Consider the following 12,805-nt stretch of genomic DNA (forward strand, 5'->3'; position numbering starts at 1 on the left):
TCAAAATGGTAAAAGAAAAATAAGAAAAAGAAAAACCTGGATCGCGAGGTTCCCCGTGCCACGTCATTCAGCACGGCGTTCGTCCCCTAAGTAGCAGTGGCAAGTCGCCTGGGCCCCTCCCTCCGCGTACCGGGGAGAAGCGCGCGCCCTGCAGGGGGCAGCTGTCCGGGGGAGGCCGCTCGCTGCACGCCCTGCTCCGCAAGGGAACCGCCTTCTCGGGCGGCTGCCCGCTGGCCTCACCTCTGCATCCTGCCATCCCACGCTGCCGACACAACCGGCTGAAGCTTTGTGGCAAGGGATCCAGCAATATGAGGCTTGCCCTCCTAAAGTGACTGTGCGCCCCGGAAGTCACTCTCTCGCCGCAGTGAGTCGGGCTCTGTGTCGGCCACATCCCCGGAGTTGCAATCGCGGCAGTCTGCACGGCCGTGCAGTGCGCTCCCAGCATTCTTCAGCTTTGCAGGCTTCCCCAAAGAGCACTTTGGTGCTTCCTTCCCTCTAGGGTGCTCCAACTGCTACATATCAAAACGATTTCTTTTTTATTTGGTCAGATTACACAAGCCCAAGGCGACGAGTGCCCAATAACCCAGATGTTGTGTGACGCTGCACCAATCTCCTCTCACTTTGTGACTTTAAATTCCCCTGTAAGCTATAGATGGGAACCCCGTGTGTCTATATCTCCACAAGCCAGTCCTCTCATTCCAAGCCATCCTCCCAGGCAATTCGTATTCTGCCGGCATCAATGCGGCCGCTGTAATTGCTCAAAAAGCCATCCATGAGACTTGGCGGCAGGCGCCTTTCCTAAGCTCTGTAATTAATTCTTGGAAAGCCATAGAAGGAGCTTGTTCAGAGCACTGTTAAATCAAAAGCAGGCTTCCTGTTGGCCTGCTCAGATGGAGCCCTCGCAGTTTAAAACAGATAATGAACCAGGCTGAAGAAATCTCCTAACAACCATTCATTCTCCAGCTGTGGAGTCTATGTGCCACCCAAGACAGAAATAGCGTGCATGCGCCATATGCTGATGCAGAGATCACTGTTCTTCTGATGCACAGAAGACCTTGGAGCATGAGCTTTAACTATTGGCCGGACACTGGTTTGCTTACATTATTTTCTTTAACTCATTGGTTTGCTTGTTTGTTTGCTTACGGACACTGAGCTTGTTTTGAATAAAAACATTTCAGAAAGCTGTGTGGGTGGGGCGTGTATCATGAGCTGAAGGGGCAGACTAGCCAAGCTGGTCGATGGGCCTTGGTCCGAATGCATGAGCTCAAACTGGATAATAATACTAAAGCTGCAGTTTATTGAGTGACAGCTACGTCCAAACAGTCTTTCACCCTTGTGCATATATCCTCCCAAGAGCCCTAAGAAGACAAAGTGATTGCCTCTATCATACAGATTAGAGCCTGGTGTTACAGTGTTGTTGTGGACCCCTGGTGATTTCATGAAAATAAGGCGGATTATAGCTTTCTTTCTCCATGTCTAAATAGAACTGCTTAGGTAAAAGCACAGTGCCTTATACACATTAAATACTCAATAAATGTGCTTACTGACTCAGTGAAACTCGCACTTAGTCACTAGTTTTAAAAAGGGAACTGGCCAATTTTCCATAGTAGTGGTTCTCCACTGGGGGTGATCTTGCTACCTAGGGAACATCTGGCAATGTCTAGAGACATTTTTAATTGTCACAGTTGGGGAGAGGGGCTTTGCTACTAGCATCTATTGGGTAGAGGCCAAGGATGCCGCCAAACATTCTACAAGGCACAGGGCAGCCCCTCCCCACAAAAAACTATCCAGCTCAAAATGTCAGTCGTGTTAAAGTTGAGAAATCCCGAGCGATAGCGAAAGTCAACCAATAGATCAACATTTGTTGATTAATATTTAAGTTATCAAACGTCAACCCCACCCCCCAAAATGGTTAACCCCAGAGGCTCTGATGTAGGATTGTACACTAGAACTGGCCAAAGATGTGTCCTTTACATTCCAAAATCTAGACAAGTATCTAGCACAAATATTAACGCCATACACCTTGGTTTGGGAGATACCTGAGAAAGATCAGGATGCCAAGCTCAATCTTGTATATGGGAGTTAATTTTGAATTATCATGTGAAATGAAAACCCGGCCACTATACCAGTATAAAAATAGGCTGCCCCTAACACGCATACCAACTCAGAAGAAAATTTCAACAAATTCCAAAGAAGCAATGACATAGAGACCAGGCTGTCTATCCACAATAATATAAAAACTATAAACCTAGGATAAACATGAAAGCAAAAATTTTAAAACAGTATTTTTTAGAAAAGAAAAGATACATATCTAAATAATTCTTGGATTAAGGAATAACTCATACTACTTTTATCATTTGCTTTTGTCACTTAATAAATCTATCATAAACACTTCTCCCGTACCTTTTTTAAAATATTTTATTTATTTATTTGAGAGAGAGCGAGAGAGAGAGAGCACAAGAAGGGGAGGAGGGGCAGAAGAAGACAGAGAAGCAGACTCCCCACTGAACAGGGAGCCCGATGTGGGACTCAATCCCAGGACCCTGGGATCATGACCTAAGCCAAAGGCTGACACTTAACTGACTGGGCCACCCAGGCTCCCTCTCCTATACTTTTAAAATCTGTTGTAAAATACGACTTTTTGGGGCACCTGGGTGGCTCAATCGGTTAAGTGTTGACTCTTGATTTTGGCTCAGGTTATGATCTTAGGGTCGCGAGATTCAGCCCCATATTGGGCTATGTGCTCAGTGCAGAGTCTGCTTGAGATTCTCTCTCCCTCTCCCTCTTCCTCTCCCCCTGCTCTCTCTTTCTCTCAAATGAGTAAATAAAATCTTTTTAAAAAAAATAAAATATGACTTTTCAGGGCAGCATGATATTCTAACACATGGATGGCATATAATTTATTTAACTAACCCCTTATTTAGGCATATTTACATTATTTTCTATTTTTAGCTATGATAAATCATACTATCATGAACATGAAACATTAACATTTTTACTAAATTGCCCACAAATATATTTTGCACCATTCAGTTCTTCTTATGTTGCTTAATTAGAATATTCCCAGCTGTACAACTTTGTCTGAAGGAAGAGTAACCATAAAAGAAAGAAATTGAGAGAGAGAGAGAGAGAGAGAGAGAAAAGAAACCCTGCATTCTAGATCTTTCCACAACTACGATTGCTCAAGGAAAACATCCAGCCAGGTGCTAGTGGTCTGTGTCACCATTTGAAGAAGAACAAGGCAAAGGCCAGTATAGATACTGCATTATCATATGCCGTCCTTATAAGTTTGTAGATCTCACACGTTCACATGTAAATAACAGGTGTCAAGTGATCTCCACAAGCTGCCTCTAAATCGAACTAAGAATGCTATCACTGAAGCCAGGCAAGCTGGAACAGCAAGGGCAATACGTCAAACGATGATATGAGTTTCATTTAACACCGAGGAAACAAGCATTTCTAGATAACTACAGATCCTGTAAGACAAACAATTCTGGAAAAGGGGAAATAGATGGGTGAGACAAAACTAAAAGGAGGAAAACGGGATGCAATTCATCAGGACTGAAAATATCGGCAGTCCCGGCACAGGGCATTAGCCGAGTAACCAGGCGAGATGCGTGTGAATGTTGACACGATCCACACTGCCTGAACTCTGAGGGAAGCACCGGGCAACACCTGTCAGGAGCCCACCCTGGCTTCAAACTGCCTTGGCTTGCTTCCGGTGGTAGAGCTGGGTGGCCTTGGCCAAGTTCACCAAGCCTAGGTTTCTGTATTTCTGAAGTGGCTGTAATAACATCCTCTACCTCACAGGGATGCTATGAGAATTAAACGCAAAATCCCATGTCAATAAAGGCTTTAGCATACTGTCACGCACATTCGTATGTGTTCAGTAAGCAGTCGCCATTATTACATGAACTTCAAAAGATTAAGAAAAGCCAGATGGCCGGTTGAAAAACAGGAACAGGAACTAGATGTTGTTACTATGCCTCTGTAGTAAATCCCGTAGTTCTTTTTAACACAAGGACATAAATTTAGTTTCTACAAACCGCTTTGAAAACATTCTAAATTTTAAATTGGAAGTGCTGTGAAATCCGTGTGTGGGTTTCTAATACACTCTAGTCATTAAAATAGACATTTAATTTATCTTGGCAAGCCTGCCTGTGGAACTGAGACCATTAGGGCATGAGCGCTGGTAGACCAGCGACTTTCAGGGACACGAGCGAGATCAGGTCGCCTGGGGTCACCTCCCATCGGCTGCCTCTGATTGGAGGTTGATCACATTCTTTTATAAGTGGTGAGGATACAGACCCACGCTCCATGATTTGGCAAAAAAATCATAAAATTTATTTATATTTGCCAAATGCATTCCCTTGATAATGGCTGGATGCCAAAACATTGTTTTCTGTTTTGCTTTGGTTTTGTTTTGTTTTGTTTTATTTTAAGAACTTGGCTTTGAAATATGGAAATTCCCATGATGAGAGGCCACTCAGGGAGAACTGATGATCCCAAAGAATTATCAGCTACTGAGTGTTCCTCTCCACTGAGTCCATAAAACCCTTCCAACTGGAGATAGCTTTAATTTCCTTTCAGTGAGAACGCAGCCTAGCTATACCGGGCCTTTTCTTGACTTCATCATTTCCCCAGGTTGTATTTCGAAGCATCCTATCCATTTACAAAATTAACCAACAGGTAATCATCTTTCCCTTTTTAAAAGCAAGTCTGACTTCTTTGTTCTAATAATCCTAGAAATTACATATGGGCAAGATTTCTATTCCCAGAGATGTTTACCTTTGAAAAAGGGGGAAATGTCTGACCCCAAATGCTGCTTCTGGAGTGACCATCTCCTTGTGAAAGGAGACCCCTTTCCTCACGGAAGTGAAGGGGCAAATGGTTGGTCTAGGGCTTTCTCTCTGTCCCCTCGGTCTGGCTGGGTTCGTGTTGTGCCTCTGCTTAGTGGCTAATGCTTTGCCTTGGCAGAGAAATGTATTGTCTATTTTAATGCTGACCTGTGATGTTTTATTCACATTTTAAATCTTTTATGGCCTGTGGTTCCCATGAGATTTCCCCTTTTGTTAGCATTTTTTCCTGATTCGTATCGATTCTCTATTTTGCCAAAGGGTTAGGAAACCTAGTGCCCTGTTGGCATCATTGCGAAGAGTCCGGTGGCTGTTTTCCTCCCCACAAAAGCAGTATCTATAACCATTTAATTACATAGTTTATTTTTAAATCAAGCATGAAAGAACCGGGGATCATCTTTCACTTAAAGTCAGCTTAGCGTGTTCACAGAACGTCAAACATTCTCAGTTCCTTCAGTTATTGAAATGGGTGTCCTCATCTAAAAGAAAATCAGTACATCTGGTTTTACCCAGCCTAATGTCACAAGATTTTACTGTATACCAGTTTCTTTCTTCAGATAGAAATAGGGTCCATAACTTCAAAAACTGTCAAAGAGAAATAAATACGCTCTGTGGGAGAAATAATAACTCTAGACCTTCCGGTTGCAAAATAATTCTCCTACCTTCCATCAGACACAGCCTGTCTACAACGGTGGCCCCAAACTTCCTTAAATGTGCAAACTGAAGCTGTTCTTATATTTTATATCTAGAGGAATACCAAGGTGTTCTCTGGCAATTGAATTTTTATGAAATAAAAAGTGTTATTCATAGGTATGATCAATAGAGAATAGGCAGGTTATGTCTAACAACTCGTTTTTTCAAAGGCCAAAATCCATGTATCCAGAGACCGTTGATTGTGTAGATTAGAGAGAAGGGTTACTTCAATGTGGAATGGGCCTTTCTGGGCCACCCGGAATTCCCAATCTCTCACATTTCCTTATTTCAAAACTTACTACAGCACTACAGTAACCAAAACAGTGTGGTACTGGCCTAAAGACAGACATGTAGATCAACAGAATAAAGTAGCCCAGAAATAAACCCTCACATTTATGGCCAGATGATTTTCAACAAGAATACTAACACTATTCAATGGGGAAAGGACAGCCTTTTCAACAAATGGTGTTGGGGAACCTGGATATTCACGTGAGAAACAATGAAGTTGTACCCTTACCTTGCACCATATATAAAAATTAATTCAAAATGGATTTCTTAGAGGAAAACATACAGGAAAACCTTTATGACATTGGATTTGGCAATGATGTCTGTTGCCAAGAGCATAGGCAACAACAGCGAAAACAGACAAACTGGACTGCATCAAAATTTAAAACTTCTGTGCACCAAAGGGCATAATAGAGTGAAAAGGCAACACGAAGAATGGGAGAAAATATTTGCAAGTGACATATGTGGTAAGGAGTCAATATCCAGACTGTATATTTTATTTATTTATTTTTAAAGATTTTATTTATTTATTTGACAAACAGAGACACAGTGAGAGAGGGAACACAAACAGGGGGAGTGGGAGAGGGAGAAGCAGGCTTCCCTCCGAGCAGGGAGCCCAATGTGGGGCTCAATCCCAGGACCCCGGGATCATGACCTGAGCTGAAGGCAGACGCCCAGCAACTGAGCCACCCAGGCACCCCAATATCCAGACTGTATAAAGAATTCCTAGAACTCAAGAACAAAAGTCAAACAACCCGACTAAAAAATGGGCAAAGAATTTGAATGGACATTTCTCCAAATAAGTTATACAAACAGCCAATAAGCACATGAAGAGATGATCAATACCACAAATAACGAGGAAAATGCAAATCAGAACCGCAATGAGATACCACCTCACAATAGGATGACTATTGTCCAAGAAAACCCAGAAAATAACAAGTGTTGGCAAGGATGTGGACAAATTGGACCCCTTTGTGCACCATTAGTGGGGAAGTGAAATGCTGCAGATGCTGTGAAAAACAGTTTGGTGGTTCCTCGAAAAATTAAAAATAAAATTGCAGTATGATCCGCCGATTCCACCTCTGGGTGTACAGTCAAAAGATTTGAAAGCAGGGACTTGAAAAGATTCTTTGTACGCTCCTGGTTACAGCAGCATTATTCACGATAGCCAGAGGGTGGAAGCAACTCAAGTGTCCGTGGACAGATGAATGGGTAAATACAATATGGAATACGCATATAATGGAATATGCTATTCGGCTTCACAAGGGTTGGAAATTCTGATGCATGCTACAATGTGGATGAGCCTTGAGGACGCTACAGTAAGCTAAATAAGCCAATCGTGAGAAGACAAGTACCGTTTGATTCCACTTATCTGAGTTATCTAGAATAATCAAATTCATAGAGACAGAAAGCAGATGATGGTTGCCAGGGGCTGAGGGGAGGGAGGATAAGGAAATACTGTTTAATCAGTACAGAGTTTCAGTTTTGCAAGATGAAAAGATTTCTGGAGATGGGTAGTGGTAATGATTGTGCAACGGTGTGAATGTACTTAATGCCGCTGAAGTATACACTTAAAAATAGATATGATGGTAAATTTTATGTTAGCTGTACTTTATCACAATTTTTTAAAAGGTTCAAATCTTGCTAGTCTTATATCCTATAAGACTCAGTCATCATCATTCAGTAAGCCCATTTCAAATATTAACTTTGAGGGACGCCTGGGTGGCTCAGTCAGTTAAGCATCTGCCTTTGGCTCAGGTCATGATCCCAGGGTCCTGGGATCGAGTCCTGCATCCGGCTCCCTGCTCGGCGGAGAGCCTGCTTCTCCCTCTGCCTGCCACTCCCCCTGCTTGTGTTTGCTCTCTCTCTGACAAATAAATTTTTAAAAAATCTTTAAAAAACCACAAATATTAACTTTGCTTTTTATCTTAACCCTGAATCAGAGCTAGTACCCCTTCAAAATACAAAGGCACCCAAACAAGATGCTTTTACAAATGCTATGGGGAAGCAACATAGCACCCAAACCTGGATTATTTTCTCAGGAAAATTCCTGATTTCCAGCTCATCCACACCTCCCTCTTTATATCCATGTACCTTATTCAATCAACATTTATTTATTGAGGGCCTATTCTGAGCTGGGCATCAGGGACATAAGGAAAATCAGAAGCCACCAGGCCTCCCTCCACTTGAGCTTGAGCTTGAAGTGTAAGTGGAATTTGCCAAGTGGCAAAACATGGGGAATGGTATTCTCAGCAGCAGAAAGAGCACGTGTCAAGGCATGTAGTTATGAAAGAGCAGGACTATCCTGGGAAATGAGAGACATTTCCATGTGGCTGAAGGACTAGTTGCAGGGCATGGAGTTTTGGAGACATGAAACCAGCGAGAATAGTTTTCCTGCTCTCTGCCCTTCCACAGTCTCGTTTAAACAAGCTGCCTTTCTTTCCAATAGTGAAGAATTACTTCTGGGCATCTTGCATGCATTTCAGCAATAGCGGAACTAGAGAAATCTCTGTTGTGGGGTAAAAGCATGAGGAAAAGCGTCTTAGGCCAGACAAAGAAAATGCCTGCACACATGCCACCACCCCCTACTCCCAGCTCCACATCAGACATGACTAATCAATGCTTGCTCTCTTTCCTTCGAAGCCACCCACAGTCCTGGTCTTGACACAGCTCTCAGGCAGGCACAACCAACCAACAGATCAAGAAGACACATTAGATGAAACCTGTTTAACACCCCTATCTTAGGGAAAAGCATTTTGCATGGTTTGGCTGAACCATGTTGAATATACAGCAAGTAAAATCTTTGTCACTTGTTAGCTCTCAGGAATTTATGGTGGAAATCTAGACTACATGGATAAATCAAGGCTGAATCTTCTCATGCTGAATCTTACTTTAACCTTCGCAAACTTACATTTTCGAGTACCTTCTAAGTATTCACTAACACCATATATATTTGCTGCATGTACTACTCACAAAACTTGGCAAATCAGGCACCTGCATTCCTGTTTAAGAAAAGGAAAATTTGACACAAATATCTAAGTAATACCTTAGGTTATCTAAGGTTAGATATCTAAGGTCAGATCTAAGATATAGATCAGATCTAAGATCTAAGGTTAGATATAAATATCTAAGGTTAGAAAGAAGCAAAGTGAAGATGTGAATACCTATGACCTTTCTACCACATCATATTACCACCACATTATGCTAATTAATTACAGAATAGGTATCGCTTTCATTGCCTCATTTTGCATTTAGAGCGGGTTTGGTCAAGAAGTCAAGAAATTGCTCAAAAACTCAAGGATGTTTACAAAGTCAAAACACAGAACTCAAAGGGACATTGGCCACAAATCCTAAGGATATTTTTATGCATGAAGCTCAACAAAATTCAATCAGCATGAAGATCACACATGACCCATAATTGTTGCTCTTGAAAACTTCTGATGGGGTCAGAGAAGTTATGGGATTCCATCTTGTTCTAAGAATCAGGTGTTCACCATGATATTGACATTTTTTTTCCTCTGCACCCAGTCAAGTAGGACATGGTGCTCTTTCTAGTGTCAAGCATTCAACAGCAGTTCAGCTCATCCCAGAGGACACCTTCTTGTCTGAAAAGGGAAACCACAAAAGGTTCTTGCTACCGACGGGTAATTGCTGTTATCCGTACTTGAGTCAAATTGATTTGAGTTCAGTATCTGTCCATTACTCTGGGGAGAATTCCCCTCTGAGTGAAGGATGTAAAGGTGGTTCTCCCCTGAGGTCTCACTCCAGGCAAGGCTGACCTTCCTGAGGTGGCTCTCTTAACGTGTGTATCCATTGGACAATAATTGTATCAGACTTTTTCAAAGTCTTTATTTTTTTTTTAAAGATTTATTTTATTTGAGAGAGAGTGAGCACGAGTGGAAGGGGCAGAGAGAGAGGGAGAGAGACTCTCAAGCAGACTCAGTGCTGCTCATGGAGCCCCCCAGAGGGCTCAATCCCACAATCCTGAGATCATGAGCTGAGCTGAAAGCAGGAGTCAGTGTTCAATGACTGAGCCAGCCAGGCACCCCTAAACTCTTTCTTTTGAAGATGTGTTTCATTACAGCAGAATTATTTTATAATGCTTGCTTTGAATTTTCCATTCCTAAGACAATATTTGCCAGGTATTACTAAAGAGGACACCGGTAATATAATTTCTTTAAAACTGGATTATTATCTAAGTAATTTTCAAATTCTCATTTTATATAAACATTCATCACCACAAATAAATAAATGCATCTCTCAACATTTCTTTTTACTATGAAGAAGCCAATGAGTATTTGGCAGGAAAGCCACACAACTCACATTACTTTCCCCTAGGGCTTCAGGAGTAAATACTTTCCGCTATCAATATCTACAGTCACAAATGACAACAAGAATCACTAAATCCACATTTCAGAGCTGATTAAGACACACTAGTGAAGTTGTAAGGAGGACTGGTTTTTCTGCCAAGATGATGAAAATGATATGAAATTCAGGTCGTTGAAATCAGGGATTAGTGGCTCACTCACACCAAGGGCAGTGGAAGTGGGTGCTCCTAGAGTAATAGGACATGCCCTAGACTGGGAGGAGAGTGCTTGTGTTCCAGTCCCAGCCCCAACTCTTGTGACCCATGTGACTGTGGACCATGATCAGCGAAATGGAGATGAAAATATCACCTTGCTTTCTCCTCCGTAAGATTGTTACGAAGACAAATGAGATCGTGCATGTAACATGCTGGGAAAGTTATAAACTGCTCTATCGAAGGCAGGGTTATTTAGACCCTTGCAAAGACTGTTAGCATTCCCATTACATTAGGAATGCTAGAATTTTATATATTCAATTAACCTCTTAATACTTTGCCATCAAGCCTCCATCTCTGCATGCCACAATATGTTCTAAAGAATATCTCACCTTAGAAGCTGATGGAACATGGAGATAAAGTCACAAAGGACCTAAAAACAAACTGCTACATTCCAGGTCTGTAAGTCCCACTCCCCCTCCCCCGCCACCCTCCTTCCACAGATTCTATCCCCCCCAAAATTGCCTGCAGGAGGGATGCTTTAAAAATCAACTCAAAGCGGTGCCTGGGTGGCTCAGTTGGTTGAGTGACTGCCTTTGGCTCAGGTCAAGATCCTGGAATCCCCGGGGTCGAGCCCCACATCGGGCTCCCTGCTCCGTGGGGAGTCTGCTTCTCCCTCTGACCCTACCTCCTCTCGTGCACTCTCTCTCTCTCTTTCAAATAAATAAATGAAATCTTAAAAAAAGAAAATCAAGTCATACATTATATAAGGTTAGTTCAGTTTATTTTTTTTAAAGATTTTATGTATTTATTTTTCAGAGAGAGAGAGGGAACACAAGCAGGGGGAGTGGCAGAGGGAGAGGGAGAAGCAGTCTCCCCTGCTGAGCAGAGAGCCCGATGCAGGACTCGATCCCAGGACCCTGGGATCATGACCTGAGCCGAAGGCAGACGCTTAACCAACTGAGCCACCCAGGCGTCCCGGGGTTAGTTCATTTCAAAAGAGCATGCTGTGGTAAATCCTCAGGAAAGTGAATTATTATCCTTAATCTATCTGTTGTGTAAATACAGATGTTTATATCCTGGGTTAGCTTCAACTGGATATATATATGCTGGAACTGAATGGGCTCTAGGTGTCATTTAGTCCTCAACTTCTGCTAACAAGCCACTGTGCTGGATGCATGATTGTTTCGGCAGCAGCAACTCAAGAGTAAGAAGAAAGGCAATGCATCAGTTCTCCAGTTCCATGTGTGGCAATGACTCACTTGGGGCTCTAACCGCTCCGTCATGGCTCCCGGGCAAAGGATTTCTTTCCTTTTCAATGAAAGGTGACCTTAGTCGCAACCACCTAGTATATAATATTAATTCTAAATAACATAGTTTTCTTAACTACAAGTTCCCAGGAGCAGATATTTTATTTCCTATTAAGCATATAATTTACCTGCGTAAACGTACCACATGCAGTTTATAGGTGCTACGTGAATATGAATTAATAGAACAAATATTCAGAAAAGAGAAACAGTAAGCACCTAGAGGGGTATGTATGTACTTACTTTAAGGATTAAATAACACTACTTTATTAATAACTAATGATGCATCAAATCTAAAACCCAAATGCTCAGCAATACTGAATCATCACTTTCGTAAAGCAAATGCCATGAATGTGAATGAATCAGTGAACAACATCATTTTCTCAGGTCCTCCTGTCTTTGCCTCTTTCTCTTTCCAAAACATCTTATCCACGGGTCCTGATGCAGAACTGTACAGTGGTCCGTCTGCCAGGGAAATCAAGGCACACACTGTTTTAAGGGGACCTGGGATTTGTTTGAATTAAGTAGGCAGAGGCAGGCAGACCCAGAAGAGACTGCCATAAAAAAGAAGTTTTTTATACCATCAGATCCCTAGAAACAGAAGGCTGAGCAATGCCATGCAGGGCCCCCTGGGGAAGCATCAAGGTCAGTAGGAGGCAGAGGGAGAGAGGGGAAAACATAGGCAAGGGCCTTTCCTGTGGAAACCACAGGAAGGAAAGGACAAAGCAAGGTAAGCAGGTTTAGTCCTGGTGAGTTTGAATAATTTCAATGGTCTCTGGTGTGTAAGGGAGATCTCCAGTTGTCTGGTATTCTGGCTCTGGGGTGATTTGGGCAGGGGGATAGTGGCTCAGTGGGTAAGAACTCAACAGAGGAGATGGTTGGAGGTGTGGGCCCTGGATTGGTTGATTTGCCTAGGAAAGGTATGCTCCCACGTGGGTTGTCTACTATCTCTAGGAATTAGCTTGCTCTGGAAAGGAAAGGCTCTCCGGAATCAGCAAGGCTCCAATACGTCAAAGCCCCCAAAACAGAGTAAGAGGACATGCTTAACTGAACACCAGCTGTGATTCTCTGGGATTATATAGGAGGTGAGAAGTAAGATCCAAACATGCATTTCACCATATCCTTGAATTCCCCAGGGCCCAGGA

Source organism: Zalophus californianus, chromosome 12 (assembly GCF_009762305.2).
Source record: "Zalophus californianus isolate mZalCal1 chromosome 12, mZalCal1.pri.v2, whole genome shotgun sequence".
Taxonomy (NCBI): Eukaryota; Metazoa; Chordata; class Mammalia; order Carnivora; family Otariidae; genus Zalophus; species Zalophus californianus.